A 17,782-nucleotide genomic window follows, 5' to 3' on the forward strand; every position below is an offset into this window, starting at 1 on the left:
AGAGATTCTGAGCTGCTGGGGTGGGAGACCAGCTCCCAGCTCCCTCCTTTCTTATCCATTCCTGACTACTGGGTGCTTTGCAAGACTTCCATCCTTCCCCAAGACTTTACCCCCAGATGCCTCAACTTAGTCCCAGAAGCCTCTTCTCTGCCTTTTTCCTCCCTTTCCCTCCAATACGCATACACACACACCATGATATGCTCACTCACAGATTTTGTTCTGCTGACTTAAGACTTTGAGGCTGATTAATATGGAAATTCTCCCAGGGAAAATGGAAGGCATTGACAGTTACATATTAAGTGAATAAATTAACTGATAACAGATTTTGATTGAGATGATGGGGGATGGAAAGGAGGCCTACTGGAAATCACGTTTGGGTCAATGACCATTCAGATGCCAGAAGAAGATGCAAGGTCCTCTTCCAGGTGGAAGAGTCACCATAGAGACAGCTTTGACATCTTATCTTGGTCTAGAGCTGAACAACAGTCTCTGCACTTATTCAGAATAAGAACAAGGGGAAAGGGCAAGGCAAAGAAAATGCCAGCAGAACTGCCTTGAGGCCATTAACAATAAATAATAACAACAATAAAAAAGTGAAAATACTATGCTATAATCCTCATTTAGTCCCCATAGTTCTGTCTCTAGATGTGGATGGCTCTTTCCATCCCAAGTCTATTGGAATTGCCTTGAATCACCTCATTGTTGAAAAGAGCCACATACATCAGAGTTGATCATCATAAAATCTTATCATTACTGTGTACAGTGTTCTCTTGCTTTTGCTCACTTCACTCAGCATCAGTTCATGTCTCTTCAGACTTTCTAAAACTATCCTGCTGACCCTTTCTTATAGACCAATAATATTCCATAACATCCATATACCCTAATTTATTCAACCATTCTCCAACTGATGGGCAAATCACTCAGTTTCCAGTTTCTTGACACTTCAAAAGGGCTACTACAAGCTTTTTTGTGCATATGTGTCCTTTTCCATCTTTCGTGATCTTTTGGGAATATAGGCCTAATAGAAGCAATGCTGGATCAAAGGATATACACAATTTTATAGCCCTTTGGGCATAGTTTCTGGTAAGTTTCTTGAGGTAAAGACCATCATCTGTGTAATTCACCTCTCTAGTAACCACCTTTTCTCACTCTGCCATCATCTCCTCCAAGATCCTCCATTTTCTGAAATCATTCAACCCAATACATCACCTCCTCCAAGATCCTCCACTTTTCAAAATCATTCAATCCAATTTTAGAGGAGAGTTAGGGCAGTAGGTCAATGTAACGTTAATTAAGTCCTTTTGTTGTTGGTGAGGAAAACATGGTGGGTATGAATGAGATTGGTGGGGCTGAGGAAAGAGGATGGAAGGGAGAAACAGATCAATATAACATTAGCAAGTTCCAACTTCGACAAATGATTTTCTTTGTATCAGTGACCACTGTTTCTCCCAAAGTTCGAGGATTTCCACTTGATTTACCTTTAGATACTTTTTTCTTTCTCATTTTTTTCCTTTTTGATCTGATTTTTTTTGTATGTGCAGCATGATGAATTTAGAAATATGTTCAGAAGAATTGCGCATGTTTAACCCACATTGGATTGCTTGCTATATTGGGGACAGGCAAAAAGGAAGAGAGGGAGAAAATTTTGGAACACAAAGTTTTGAATGTTGAAAACTATCTTTGCATATATTTGGAAAAATAAAAGGCCAATTGCAAGAAAAAAAGGAAACTTAGTAGAGGCAGCTAGATATTTATATGGGTAGAGTTGCTAGACCTGGATTTAGGGAGACCTGAGTTCAATTCTCTCCTCAGAAACTTAATATCTGTGTGACCCTGGAAAAGTCATAAAACCTCAGAAAGTCACAGGCTCAATTTAGTCCTCTATGGAACAAGCATAATAATAACAGCACTTATCCACCAGGTTGTGGTAAGGACAAAAATGAGATAATATCTATAAACTTTAAAGAGCTACATAAATCCAAAATACTACTACTATTGCTATGACAACAAAAACAACAATGATAATGACAATGATGATGATGGTGCTTACTATCTACATGTAGCAAGTATAGAGTGGGAGAGGTGGTTTAAAAAATGGTTCATTGCCAAGAGGTCAGCCTCCAACCTTGAAACACTGGGGTGAGGAAAGGTGGATTTCATTCTATCTATTCCTATTTTATATTCAGCAGGGGAAAGTGCATCTGTGGATAAAATACTTCTGGGAGGCAAAGCCACTGAACACCAAAGCCCCTTTTTTCTCTCTCTTTCTCTCCTTCATTGCTATCAGACCATGAAAGGTATTTCAGGGTTCTCCTCTCTCTGCAGGCTAGGTGTTCATTAAGACATAGATTTAGAGCTAGAAGGGGCTTCAGAGAATATCTGGTCCAACCCACTCATTTTCCAGAAGAGGAAACAGAGACCCAGGAAGTTTAAACAATTCCCCACCCAAGATCTTTGACTGAGGCAGGATTACAAGTCAGGTCCTTCAACTCCAAAGCCAGTGCTCTTCCCTTTAGACCATACTGGCTTTCAAATGTTAACTAAACTGGTTTTCTTTAATTCAACCAATTGGGATTGGAGTTTTACATTGTTATAAGTTTTAAAATAAATGTATAAAGAAGATTCTGGTAGCAAAGAAATGGAAAAGGAATGGATGGCCATCAATTGGGGAATGGCTGAATAAGCTGTGGTACATAAAGGTGATGCAATATTATTGTTTTATACAAAATGATGAACAAGTTGATTATAGAAAAGACCGGAAAGATATACATGAACTGATGCTAAGTAAAATAAGGAGAACCAGGAATACATTGTACACAATAACAGTAAGAATATGCAATGATCAACTATGAAAGTCTTGGTTCTCCTCAGTGCTGCAGTAATCCAAAGCAATCCCAATAGACTTTGGACAGAAAATGCCATCTGCATCCAGAAAAAGACCTAAGGAGACTGAATGTAAATCAACATATCCTATGATCACTTATTTTTTCTGGTTTTTCCCTTTTGCTCTGATTTTTCTCTCCCAGCATGATTCATAAAGAAGAGTGTATTAAAATAAATAAATTTACTACAATTTAAAAGAAAAGAAGATTCTAGGAAGATAATGGAGTAGATCAGAAAGTGCCATCTCCAGTTATCCTGATCTATATCTGAGCACTGGACCCAGATGGTTCTGGAAGGGAAAGTGAGACAGGTGACTTTGCATAGCCCTCTCTCACTTAAATCCAATTCACTTGCATGTCATGGCATCTGCTCCCTGATGTCATGATGGTCTTCAAGAAGGAAGGACAAAGAACAAGTTAAATACATTTAGAAAGAAATAAAAGACCAAGAGAATAAGGTGGAGGGAGAGAATAAGGGAGGGACTCTTGAAGAGGTTGGCAGGCAAGATACCCAATAGAAGTAAAGCAGAGGAGTAAGAAAGTTAGCCAGAAAAACAGGAGGAAGGAAAATACACAAAAAGTAATTATAGCTTAGAATGTGAATGGCATGAATTTACTCATAAAACAAAAAATGGATAGCAGATTAAAAAACTGAATTCAACAATATATAACTTTATAGAAACACTATAAAAAGACATATACAAAGAAAATAAAAGGTAAGAACATAATGTATTATGTAACAAAATGAGTAATTATGCTTTCAGAGAAAGTTAAAGTTAAAATATATTTAATCAAAAGAGAAAAAATAAGGGCAGCTAGGTGGTACAATGGATAGAGCACCAGCCCTGAAGTCAGGAGGACCTGAGTTCAAATTTGGTCTCGGACACTTAACACTTCCTAGCTGTGTGACCCTGGGGCAAGTCACTTAACCTCAATTGCCTCAGCAAAAGAGAGAGAGAGAGAGAGAGAGAGAGAGAGAGAGAGAGAGAGAGAGAGAGAGAGAGAGAGAGAGAGAGAAAGAGAGAGAGAGATTTTATTCAATGTTATTTCAGACATTTAAGATAAATCAACAGCATAAAATACCTGAGAGTATACTTTCCAAAATAGATGTAGGAACTATATGAACATAAATATAAAACATTTTTATACAAATAAAGCCATATATAAGTAACTGAAGAAATATTTATTATTCATGAATAGCAAAACTCAACATAATTTTAAAATAACCATTTTACCTAATTAAGCTATTTACTTAATGCCAACTTGATTAAATTATTTTAAAATTATTTTGCTAAGTTTGAAAAATAATGACAAAGTTTATTTGAAAGAACAAAAGTTCAGGGACTTCAAAGAAACCAGAGAGAAAATATATAAAAGAAACAGATACAGCAGTATCAGAACTTAAATTATGTTCTAAGGTGAGAGCTTTGTTGATGGATAATTTCTATCATTTTAAATTAAAATTTTCTTGTATAAATAAAACTAGTGGTGGTCAAGAGTGGAACAAATGCAGAAAATAGGGGAAATTTTTTGTAGATAATCTCTCAGTATGTGTTTGGGTTGGAATATTATTGTGGTATAGGAAATGATGAGTTGGTAATGATTTAGGAAAACATGGAAAGATTTGGACCTGTGAAGGGAAATGCTATCCACCTGCAGAGACAGAGATAATTAGTGCAAATAGTATAATATGAGTGTATATGTGTATATATATATATGTATGTATATGTGTGTATTTGTGTATTTATGTATATGTTTATATATATATATGTATATATGTATATCCTCCTTTAATTGTAACCTTCTTAGGGGTAGGATAAGAAAAACAAAGTAAAAAGTACACAACAGGGAACAAAAGAAAACCTATAAGGAAGCAAAGAAAATCTTGGAAAATAATGTGTAGAATATTATATAAGTTTTTAAAAATAGAAATTAATTGTTTTATATTGAATCTTATATTCTTTGTGCATGACAATTTTTTTTCTTTTTCTTATTTTGCATTCAATTTAAAAGAAATTTAATTAAATTATTTAAATTAAATCAATTTATTATTTGTTGTAAATTAAATTCATAAACATCAAATTAAGTTTATTAAAATAAGTGGTTTTTAAAAGATAGAAATATTTGAGATTTTGCAAAACAATATATAATAGGATTGAGCTGATTTGGTTCCTATAAGAGATGGCTTGTGTCTAGGAATACTCTAATATTTTGAAAATGATATTTTCCATCTTGATTTAAAAGTTTGTTTCAAAAAAAGTTTAGCTGTGAATGGAAAAATAATTAGATTTTATTTTCTTTAGTTTATTTAATGGGTAAAAATGTCTTTTATAATGGAGTAAGAAATGTTTGCCTTCAAAGAATAATGAAATATGTTGTACATGCTTATGACCAAGTTACAAAAGCTGTATTTCTGTTGATTTTATCTCCTAGTCTCCTTTTCACAAGCAGACTCCATGTCTCATATGTTTCATTTCTCTCTTTTTAAATGCCTGGCTTCCTCCAAAGAACCATACAGGGTCATTCCCTCATTAGTCTTTTCTGCTCTCCCCTCAATTATTATGTGTTCTCCTTGTGAAAGTCCTCTTTTTTTTTAATTAAAGCTTTTTCTTTACAAAAATGTGCATGGGTAATTTTTAAACATTGATCCTTGCAAAATCTTCTGTTCCAAATTTTCCCTCCTTCCCCCCAACCCCTCTCCTAAATGGCAGGTAATCCAATGCATGTTAAATATGTTAAAATATATATTAAATCCAATATATGTATCCAGTTATTTTGCTGCACAAGAAAAATTAGATCAAGAAAAAAAAACTGAGAAAGAAAACAAAATGCAAGCAAACCACAATAGAAGGAGTGAAAATACTATATTGTGTTCCACACTCAGTTCCCACAGTCCTCTCTCTGGAAGTAGATGGCTCTCTTCATCACTGAACAAATGGAACTGGTTTGAATCATCTCATTATTGAAGAGAGCCACGTCCATCAGAATTGATCATTGTAGTCTTGGTGCTATGTATAATGATCTCCTTGTTCTGCTCATTTCACTTAGCATGAAAGTGATTCTGAATCTACTTTGGATTTATTATTTTGTGAATCTAGTAGATTTCTCTAGTAGAAAGATTGTAAGCTTCTTAAGAGCAGAAACTATTTCATTTTTTAAAGTTTATTTTGATTTTTGTATTTCCAGCAATTAGCTGCTTAGTACATAGGATAGACTAAACAAATGTGTGTTGATTTATTTAATTGAATCTCTATCACCAGATCAGGGTTCAAAGGTTGGATCTAGATTTTAAAACTCTGGAGAATTAATCAGATTTCCTGAGATTACTCTCTTAACACTGATAATCCATAGCCTTTTTTTTCCTGCTTCAAAGTCCCTTCTTACTCGCCTATCTCCCACTAAGTATCCACTTTAGTCCTGAGGGTGCCCCTAAAATAACCACAGCTAACCTTTCTATAGCTAGGTGGTTTACAAATGTTATCTCATTTGATCCTCATAATAATCTTGGGAAGTTGGTGTTATTATCACCCTTATTTACAGGTTAAGACATGAAGTAACAGAGTTTAAGTGACTTGCCCAAATATCTGAGTTTCGATTTGAAATCAGGCTTTCCTGTTTCTAGCTATCTCATTGCCCATCCCAGTGGGCAAAAGCCAATAGATCTATAGAGTTGGCACAAACAGGTCCCATTAACTTTCACATTAGTCTTTCACATTGGCTCTTCCCTCATCATTATGCTAAATTGGCTATTTCCCCTTCCCTCCCCTTCCTGCCCTTTTTTCTAATCTATTTCATTTCATTATATTCTAATTATTTGTGCATAAAATTTCCATCCCTAAGGTATTGGGTTATATAGTGTGAAAAGAATTATTCTGCCAGCGTACCTAGATTCAATTCCTAACACTACCTTGTATGATCTTAGGTAAGTCACGTAACCTCAAAGGATTTTAGTTTCCTCACATGGAAAAAGAGGAAGTTGAATTAGATTCAATTAAACCCAACAAGTACTTATTATATACCTAGTATGAGCAAAGCTCTATCCTAGGGACTAGGGATTTAAAAAAATGAAATAATGTCTGCCCTCCAGTTGTTTATATTCCTCAGGGGAGATAAAACACCATCACAAAGCACAAAGTATATAAAGAAATACAAGTAATTCCAGGGGAGCCAAAGGGCTGAGGATCAGGAAAGGTCTCCTCTAGAAGGTCGTAGCTTGATTATGTTGTGTAAGAGGCTGGAGATTCTACGAGGGAAAGATGAGCTGTGAGTCCCTAGATGGGGGTCTGCTTGCTCAAAAGCAAGGAGCAAGAGCATCTTTCCATGGAATGACGTGTCTGGGAACTGTTAACAAGCCAGTTTCATTGCAAAGGAGAACAATGTGAAGCAAGATCATGGAAGATTTTAAATGCAAGGCTAGAAAGTTTGCATTTCAACCTAGAAGCAGTAGGGAGCCATTGAGTATTTTTAATATATGGGTGACATCTTCTGATCTGTGTTTCAGGAATAGAAATTTAGTAGTTCTGTGTAGATAATTTCAGATCATTTTTCTAATGTCTTTTCTGGATCTTAATTGAGAACTCCCCAATAAAAGAGTCATTTTTATCTCATCATTCAGGGTGGCACTTTTTTGGCAGGACAATGAAAATTGAGAAAGTGGAATATTCATGTTCTATTTCCAATCCTCTGAATCTAGAGTGAAAGTGTTCGACTGAGAGAAAACAGCTAATTAGCTGTCTGATTTAAAGAGCTATGGAAATGCCAGTTCTCCTGCTTTGTAAATCTGAATGCAGGGACCCTAAAGAAAAGAATGTCCTCTATGTCCTAAAGAAGTCCAAGCTGATCACCTCAGATCATCCTGGGCTATTTGAGTGCATTCTTACACTCCCAAGAGCCTTTTTTATATCCCAGACTCCAATTTTTATTTCATGACAAAATCTGGTGACTTGCCAAGACACAATGAAAAGTTTTTGTCTCTACTACTTTCTTTCTAACCCTGCTGCTTCTACTTAGGTGACCAAATCATTGGATTAGCTGACCTCTAAGGCACCTTCTAATTCTAAACCTAAGATCACCCTGGTTGGCCACCTACAGAATCAAACATCTGTTCAGTGATACTTTCCACTCATTCTCAGTTCTACCTACACACACACACACACACACACATACACACACACACACACACACACACACACATACACACACACAGAATCCAGATGTCTTCTCCCCTTGCCTTTGCTATGATCATTACCTTTGCCCTACTGGGCAACAACTGGCAAAGGGCTGAGCTTCTTGTGACAATGAAGATGTCAGATTAATTTTATCTAATTTTGTCCGTGGGAGGATTAAACACAGGGAAAATCCCTAGGGAAACCGGTAGGAGTTGGGAGTCATTCATTCATTCATTTGTTCCTTCTCCAAACGATTATTAAGGATAAAAAGACAAAAATGGAATGCCTCTTGTCCTCTGGGAACTTATACTCTATTAGGGTAAAATACCACCCATCAGACTGATTAAGTTATGGTATATGAATGTTTGATTCCTTTCTTCTTTTTGCTTAGGGCATCTCTTCCTTGCCACAGCTCCTAAGACCTCTTTGACTTGGCAGATGGTCTTCGGGATTTTCTATAACCTTTTTCATGATAACAAGAATGTAATAATGGACCCAAGGTCCTTTGATGGGAAATGACTGAATAAATTGTGCTATATGAATGCACAGGAATATTATTGCTAACTAAGAAATAAAGACTATCAAGAATTTAGAAAAAATGCATGTAAAGATGTCTGGAGTCAGAGGATCTGGGTTCAAATCCTACCTCTGACATTGCCTGTATGACCTTGGACAAGTCACTTCGATTCCCTATAGCTTTCTCATCATTATGTAAAAGATAATACTAAATATATAATAATATTTATTTATATATAATAATATAATAATATTTATTTACATATATTTATTATAATATATAATACTAAATATAAAAGATAATACATTATATAAAAGATAATACTAAAAGGTCAGTTGATACTGTATATACCCTTTGATCCAGCAGTGTAGTGTCTCTACTGGGATTATATCCCAAAGAGATCATTAAAAAGGGGAAAGAATCCATGTATGCAGAATGGAGGCTTTGTAGTGTCGAGAAACTGGGAACTGAGTGGATGCCCATCAATTGGAGAATGGTTAAATAAGTTATGGTATATGAATGTTAGGAACATTGCTGTTCCATAAGAAATGATCATCAGGATGATTTCAGAGAGGTCTGGAGAGACTTATATGAACTGATGCTGAGTGATGTGAGCAGAACCAGAAGATCATTGTACACAGCAACAAGAAGACTATATGATGATCAGTTCTGATGGATGTGGTTCTCTTCAACAGTGATATGATTCAGACCAGTCCAATGGTCTTGTGATGGAGACAGCCATCTGAACCCAGAGAGAGGGAACTAACTGAGTGTGGATCACAACAGTATTTTCACTTTTTTGTTGTTGTTTGCTTGCATTTTGTTTTCTTTCTCATTTTTTTTATATTTTGATCTGCTTTTTTCTTGTCCAGCATCATTGTGGAAATAAATATAGAAGAAATGCACATGTTTAAGATATATTGGATTACTTGTCATCTAGGGGAGAGGGAGAGGGAAAAGGAGGGAGAAAAAAATTTGAAACACAAAGTTTTGCAAGGGTGAATGTTGAAAATTATCTATGCATATGTTTTGAAAATAAAAAGCTTTCATTTTAAAAAGGCCAATTGACGTTAGACTTAATGGTAAGAGCAATTATGGTCCTTGAGAGTATATGATAAAAAGCATTTTTATCTGCTTGGTAGGAAGGTGGGTGACTACTGTTGCTGAATATGACATATATTCTCAGATGTAATTGCTGTGTTGGTCAGTTTTGCTTGACTGTTTTTCTTGTTATCAAGAAGACCTGGATTCTGCTTTAGATACTTAATCTCTATTTGTTTCAGTTTTTTCAACTGTAAAATGAAGGTATACTAGCCCCTCCTTCCCAGAGTTGTGAGAATCAAATGAGTGAGATAATATTTGTAAGTCACTGAACACAGTACCTGGCACATACTTGGTACATAATAAATGGTTGTTTCCTTCCTCCCTTTACATATATATGTGTGTGTGTGTGTGTGTGTGTGTGTGTGTGTATACATATAGATGTATATATATATATATATATATATGTACACACACATATATATATGTATATATATACACGTGTGTGTGTGTATTTTAAAAGTAGTAACAAAGCCACCTGATTTGTCTGTGTTCTCTTCCGAGCATCCTATTTTGTTCTAAGAATCTTCATTAATTCTTTTCTTTCTTCCCCTTTTTTATCACAGCCCCCAAGAGAACCTTCCTTACCTTGCAACAAATACGTAAACTCATCCATTGGCTGTACCTGTAAATGAGCATTCCTTCTGCCCTCTGGATCATTGCTTCTCTGGTAAGAAGTAGAAAGCCTCCTTCCTTTTTGGTCTTCTAGAATCCTTTCATTGATCAGAACATCGATCCCCTTGAAAGTTGCTTTACTTTATGCTATGGTGACCATTGTGCATATTGGCTTCCTGTATCATCTCTCTTTACTGTTCACACATTTCATTTTACAGATGAGGAAAGGAAGTGCTATGTCCACTGTCACACATAGTCAGAGGCAAAGCTGCGATTTGGATCTGAGGTCTTTGATTCCAAAGCCAACTCCTTCTCCATCACATAACACTCATTCTACAAAGTTAGTCTTGCTTCCTTCCATCCGGCAGTCATCTCTAGAAACTGATGGATTTAAGAGAATTTCTTGTCTAGCATCTCTTACTTCTGCCAGTCCAGTGTTTTGAAAGCTGCTGAACATGGAAATGGGTTATTGGGGAACATTGCAAAATCTTCCTTCCAAGTGTTTGTTATTAGTAGCATCATATTATACTAATAATATTGCTACTAATAATACCAGGAGGAGACACCCAGTTGTCTGGGGTGGATTCAGTCTTGCCTAGAGGCAGGGAAGGGAGCAGATGCCCTCCTGAGCCTGCTCCTCGGCCTCTGGCTCTCCTGTCATCTTATAAATATCAGGGTTATTTTGATTTTTTGGAGATGTGGTTAGGCAGTGCCGAAGTGTCATACTACATCTTGGGCATCTCCTGTGGTGAACAACATGCCCTGCCATTAATACCGGCTTTGGTGAAAATACCGGAGTGAGCCTGTCCCAGTGAATAAGAACATTTAACATTTGCAGAGCATTGCAAAGTTCGTAGAGCACCTGACACCGTATTTTATTTAAACATACCATATTTATTACAACCCAAGAGGCAGGTGCCTCTTAATATAATAATAGTATTATCCCCATTTGACAGATGAAGAAACCAAGCTCAGGAAGCTCAGAGGCTCAGAAAGGATAAGTGATTCATCCAGCTAGTACAAATAGCTAATAAATGCAAGAGGAAGGGAATGAATCCAGTTTGTCTTGATTCCAACTCAATTAATCAATAAGTATTTATTAAGAGATATGTCAACAGCAGAATGAATACAGAGAGGCTTGGAGAGACCTACATGAACTGATGCTGAGTGAAATGAGCAGAACCAGGAAATCATTATCCATTTCAACAATGATACTGTACGAGGATGTATTCTGGTAAAAGTGGATATCTTCAACATAGAGAAGAGCTAATCCAGTTCCAATTGATCAATGATGAACAGAATCAGCTACACCCAGAGAAGGAACACTGGGAAATGAGTGTAAACTGTTTGCATTTTTATTTTTCTTCTCAGGTTATTTTTACCTTCTGAATCCAATTCTTCCTGTGCAACAAGAAACTTGGTTCTGCACACATTAATGGTATCTAGGATATACTATAACATATTTAACGTGTATGGGACTGCCTGCCATCTAGGGGAGGGGGTGGAGGGAAGGAGGGGAAAATTTGGAACAGAAGGGAGTGCAATGGATAATGTAAAAAAATTATCCATGTATATGTACTGTCAAAAAATTATAATTATAAAATTAATTTTAAAAAAAAGAGATACATCAAGTACTGTTCTAGGTTTTGAAGACAACAAAACAGAAATGAAATAGATCTCAGGAATCCACTGTACATATCAATGTGTGCATTGGCCATCATTTCCAAAGCCCGTCTCTAGGGCCATCATTCTCATCCTCCCCATTCTCATTCCCCTGAAGCCTTGGACTCTGCCCCTTCGGCCATTCTGGGCTCTAATAGGTGAGCTTTGCCCTTATCTTGACCAGAGCCAGCTTCCATTTCATTTTCCAGGGCATCCTTCCCCATTTATTCCCTCCCCACTAATTTCTAGCTCTTCTTTACTTCCTTTATCTTCTCCTATTGGAAATGTAAGTTCCCTGAGAGTGGAGAATGTTTTGTTATCTTATATCTGTATCCACACACTAAGCATGGTTCTTGGAAATATCTAATAACTATTGTGTCACTCATTCATACATTTATTTATTTGCTCATTCATTCATTCATTCATTCAGGAAGGTTCATTCCCTAGTCATTAAAGCTTTATAGATTAATGCCCACTCTAGGATGAGAAGAATACCAATACTACTATTTATAATAGCTACCATTTGTATAGGACTTAAAACTTATAAAATGCTTACTACACTTCATTTTGCAACAACGCTGAAAGGTAGGTTTATTATTCTTATTTGATTAAAAAAAAAAAGAAAAAGAAAAGAAAAGAAACTGAATGAAAGAATTCAAGTGATTTACCCAAGGACTTAAAGCTAGGAAGTATCTGGGGCAAAATATGAACTCAAATTTTCTTAACTCTTAGTCTAATACTTTATTCATTACATTATGCTGCAAAGCAAAGTCTACTGCAGAATGCCACTGAGGGATCCAAATCCAGGTTGATTAACCACTTTACTCAAGTCTAAATTAGGATTTAAATTCTTATCTCCATCAAGAGAAGGCCATGGACTTAATTCCTCTTTCTTAGTCCCCACATCCCTTTACCAACAACCCTCCACCCCATCCACTTTCGCTGCTCTGCTCCTCTGCCAACTCCACCTCTTCTCCAACTGCCTTCCCAACCCTGGAGCTTCCAGTACCCTGGGGCTGGCTTTCTTGATTGGTGAGTCTCTAGATCTTAGTTTGGACCCATGCCTCAAAGTGAGTGTAAATAACATTTGTTTCTCTTTTGACCAGAAACCTTGAGGATCTTCCCTGTATTTATTATTATTATTATTTTTGATTAGCTAAAAGTGGCCATTCTTTGCCACATTTCTTACGTAGACTTAATCACTGAATGGGTGTTGCCTTGGTCAAACTGAGACCTGTTTAAATGTTAAACTGAGACCTTAAAATGGCCAAGATCTTTCTCTGCATTCAGGAAGTCTCCACTTGTACTGATCAACCAGGGGATCCAGATGACTCTGGAGGAGAAAATGAGGCTGCTGACCTTGCCTAGCCCTCCCTCACTTAACTCCAATTCACTTGCATGTCACAGCATCCTCTCCCTGACGTCTCCCAGAAGGAGACAAACAGCAGCCACAAAGATTAATCCCTTCCCCAGGTCACCATTCCACCAGAAGTCCAGGCCCTCTTCAGATATGTAGAATTTGTTTGCACTCACACCATACTCTCTGGATCTCTCCAATTCTTCCCAAAAAGTCTTCACGTATGCTCTTTTCCTTCCAGCTCCCCTCATTAATATAACCTCCCTCAGGAAAGGACTTGTCTTTTTACATTTTTTAAAAATTGGGGGAGGGAGCTTCTATAGGTGACTTTTTTGTCTTATCTTGCCCTAAATGAGACATTTCTCCCAAATCTTGAAGCACCATCATGTAACTCCACCTTCTCCCCATTAAGAGTTGTCATTTTCCTCTAGAAGAACAATGTTTCCTGGGGACAAGAACTGTCTTGTCTCTTGTATTTGTTTCCCCAACATTCAGAACAGTGATTGACATATAGTAAATATTTAATAAATGTTCTCTATATCCATGTAATTGTGTCCTCTTTTTCTCTCTCTGTGTCTCTCTGTTTCTGTCTCTCTGTGTCTGTCTCTCTGTGTCTGTCTCTGCCTGTCTTTCTCTCTTTCAATCTCCCTATCCCTCCCTTCTTCTCTCTGTTTATCTCTGTCTGTCTATATCTCTTTCCATCTCTCTCATTTTCTCTTTCTCTCTGTGTGTGTGTGTCTCCCTCTGTCTCTCTCTCTCTCTGTTTCTCTCTCTCTCTCTCTCTCTCTCTCTCTCTCTCTCTCTCTCTCTCTCTCTCTCTCTCTCTCTCTCTGTTTCTCTCTCTCTCTGTCTCTCTCTCTCTCTCTGTGTGTCTCTGTCTCTGTCTCTCTCTGTCTCTGTCTCTCTCTGTCTCTGTCTCTCTCTGTCTCTCTCTCTCTGTGTCTCTCTCTCTGTCTCTTTCTCTCTCTCTCTCCCCTTTTCCTTCCTCTTTCCCATCTCTCTCTTTCTATTTGTCATTTCTTTTGTCTCTGACTTTCTCCTCTCTGTCTCTTTCTCTCACTTATCACCTTCATGGATGCAATAGCCCGCTGGTGGATCTGTCTGCCTCAAGTCTCTCTGAAGAGAGACTAAATTCTCCATTTAGCCACTAAAATGATTTTCCTAAAATGCAGATCTGATCATGTCACCATCCGCCACCTTCCACTCAATAAACTGTAGTGGTTTCCTATTGGAACAAATGCAAAATGTTTTGTTTGGCATTCAAAGCCTTTCATAACTTAGAACCCCCCTAACCTTTCCGATTTCTTACAACTTACTGCTCAATATATACTCTTGGATCCAGTGACATTGGGCTCCCAACTGTTCCATAAGCAAGATTGTCCATCTTGAGGCTTCGAGCATTTTCTCTGGCTGTCTCTCATACCTGGAACACTCACCCTCCTCTCCTCTGACTAGTGATCTCCCTGGCTTCCTTTAAATCTCAACTGAAAATCCCACCTTATAGAGGAAATCTTCACCAGCACCTCTTAATTGCAGTGCCTTCTCTCTTAATTATTTCCTTTTTATCCCATATACTGCTTACACTGTTTATATTTATTTGCATGGCATCTCCTTCATCTTTTTGCCCTTTTTTGAATTCTCATTATTTAGCATGGTGCCTGGTGCCATTTCCTTCTCCAGCTCATTTTACAGATAAGGAAACTGAGGCAAACAAGGTGAAATGACTTGCCCAGGGTCACACAGCTAGGAAGTGTCAGAGGCTGGATTCGAGCACAGGAAGATGAGTCAGTCTGATTCAAGTCCCGGCTCTCTCTCTCCCCACCATGCCAACTAGCTGCTGCCTAGAATATAGTAGCTAATTAATATTCATTTATTGATTTTCTATCTATCCATCTATCTATTGTCTGTCTGTCTGTCTTATATTCTATCTATTCTGTCTGCCTGTTTATCTATTCTGTCTATCTATCTATCCATATTTGAGGGCTCATGAGATTATAGCTTTTTAGCTGGCCTTACAGGTAATGGAATCCAATTCCCTCTTTTTACAGATATAGAAACTGAGGTCAAGGACATATGGGTAGAAAGAGGCAGAGCCAGGATCAAGAGCCAAGTCCTTTGACTTGAAGAGTAATTACTGCCACACTGAAGTTTAGGCAATGACCAGAGGTAGTTCAAAGAAAGTCCAAGACAAATGAATCACCAAAAAAATCCCCAGAAACCCAGCACACACCCACGATACTCTCTCTCCCTAATGTATTTGGCAATATGACAAGGGTCACGTTGATTTTTTGTCTCTTCCACGAAAGTCCTCCTCAGCGCCTCTTTTGATTTGACTCTGGGTTCTCCAAGGGGATGCCTGGGAATCTCAAGTTCTGACTGTGCTAGAAAATTGATCATTGGGAGCTATGCAGTAGACTCTGGGTCTGCATTCCTGAGGATGAGCAGAACTAAAAACTATTAATTATTATTCTGATGCACTTAGCACAGTGACTAGTACTTGGTAGGAGCTTAATAAATGTTTATTGACTAAGAATTCTAATTACTAGCATTTATATAGCACCTGCAGTATGCTAGACACATGCTGAGCATTTTGTAAATATGATCTCATTTGGCCCTCAAAACAACCTTGTGAGATAGGTTATATTATTATTATCCCCATTTTGCAGATGAGGAAATTGAGTGACTTGCCCAGTTATTATGAGGCTGAGGGAGGATTTGAACTCTGAGACCAGCATTCTTTCCATTGTGACCCCTAGTTCAATATGGAGAGGTTTGTCTCTACTACAGGACCATGATTACTTTTTTCAAGTAATCAATTAGTCAAGAAGCAATCAAATAAATGAATGAATGAATAAATAAATAAGCGACCAAGCAAACAAATAAATAAATAAGCAAGCAATAAAACAGATAGATGAATGAATGAATACATAAATAAAAGTAAAAATTTAAAAAAATAAAGTGGTAGGACCAGTTCACAGCTTTTACCAATTGTGTATTAGTGTAAAGCTCAGCTTTTCAACTTCAGTATGCATTCTTCCAATGTCGTATTGTTGCAAGTCTCCAAAGAATTAAAATGTAACTGAAAATTCACTAGCAGTTTAAAATAAACAGGATGAAACACTCCCTGCCCTCAAGGAGCACACATTCTATCAGGGAAGATGTATCAATAAGTAAATCCCAAATATAAAAAATCATGTAAATACAAATTGATTTTGGGTAAGAAATACTTGCAGCTGAGTGAACCAGGAAAGGCTTCGTATAGAGGCTGACAGTCTTGCTGAGCTTTAACAGAAACAAACAGTGAAAATGACGATAAAGAGCATTCTAGCTATGGTGAAAGTTGGAGGTAAGAGAAAGAGCATCATGTATGAGAAATAGCAGAAAGGTCAGTTTAGCTGGACATGGAATATGGAAGGGGAGGAAGGTAAAAGAAGATGGAGATCAACTGTAGCCAGCGGGTGGAGGATGGTTTTAAACAAGAAACAAAGGATTGTACTTGATCCTAGAAGGAATGAGCCATGGAGTTTATTGAGCAGGGGAGCAATGTGGCAGGGTCAGACCTTTGCGGACAGTTGAATTGGAATCAGAAGAGACTTTGAGGCAGTAAGACCAAATAGGAGACTATTTTAATAGTTTCGGTGAAAGGAGATAAGGACCCGAGCTAGATTGGTGGCAGTTGGGGGAGATATTGTAGCTACAGAGGAATTGTGGGAATAGAGTCAACTAGGATTGGTAACTGGAATGGGAAGAGGGGGAAGAATTCAAGGATGTCAGAGGCTGCTGATCTGGACAGTGGATCTTTATCCATGGAAACTAAGAAAACCAAACCAAATACAAAATAGGCAACTCTTCCTACCATCTAGTTATATACATCATAATTTAATTAACGGTATTCTGAATATACGATCCTTATCAAGTTACCAGCAAATGAGCATAACAGTAGAAGAATCAATCAATAGGCATTAATTAAGAGACATTATGTGCCAGGTACCAAAGAACTGAATCATGTCATTCTTACTATAAATGATATTAAAAGGTACAAGTAAGTGGCAACTAGTGAAGAGATACTTCATGGATTCTGCTTTGAGAAGAAAGCAAAGGAAATGGTGGATTATATCCAATAATGAGTGTTCTTCCTATGCTGTATACCCAGTAATAGTGTCATTGGGCCAATGATTATAAAAGTGACTTTTCTCACTTGATTCCCAATGGTTTTCTGGAATGGTAGGACCACAAAAAATTAAAAAAATAATAATAAATGGATAGAGCATCAGCCCTGAAGTCAAGAGGACCTGAGTTCAGATCTGGCCTCAGACACTTAATACTTCCTAGCTGTGTGACCCTGGGCAAGTCACTTAACCCTAATTGCCTCAGCCACAAATAAACAAATAAATGAATGAATAAATAAATAAATAAGCGACCAAGCAAACAAATAAATAAATAAGCAAGCAATAAAACAGATAGATGAATGAATGAATAA

This window comes from Sminthopsis crassicaudata, chromosome 6 (genome assembly GCF_048593235.1).
Source record: "Sminthopsis crassicaudata isolate SCR6 chromosome 6, ASM4859323v1, whole genome shotgun sequence".
Taxonomy (NCBI): Eukaryota; Metazoa; Chordata; class Mammalia; order Dasyuromorphia; family Dasyuridae; genus Sminthopsis; species Sminthopsis crassicaudata.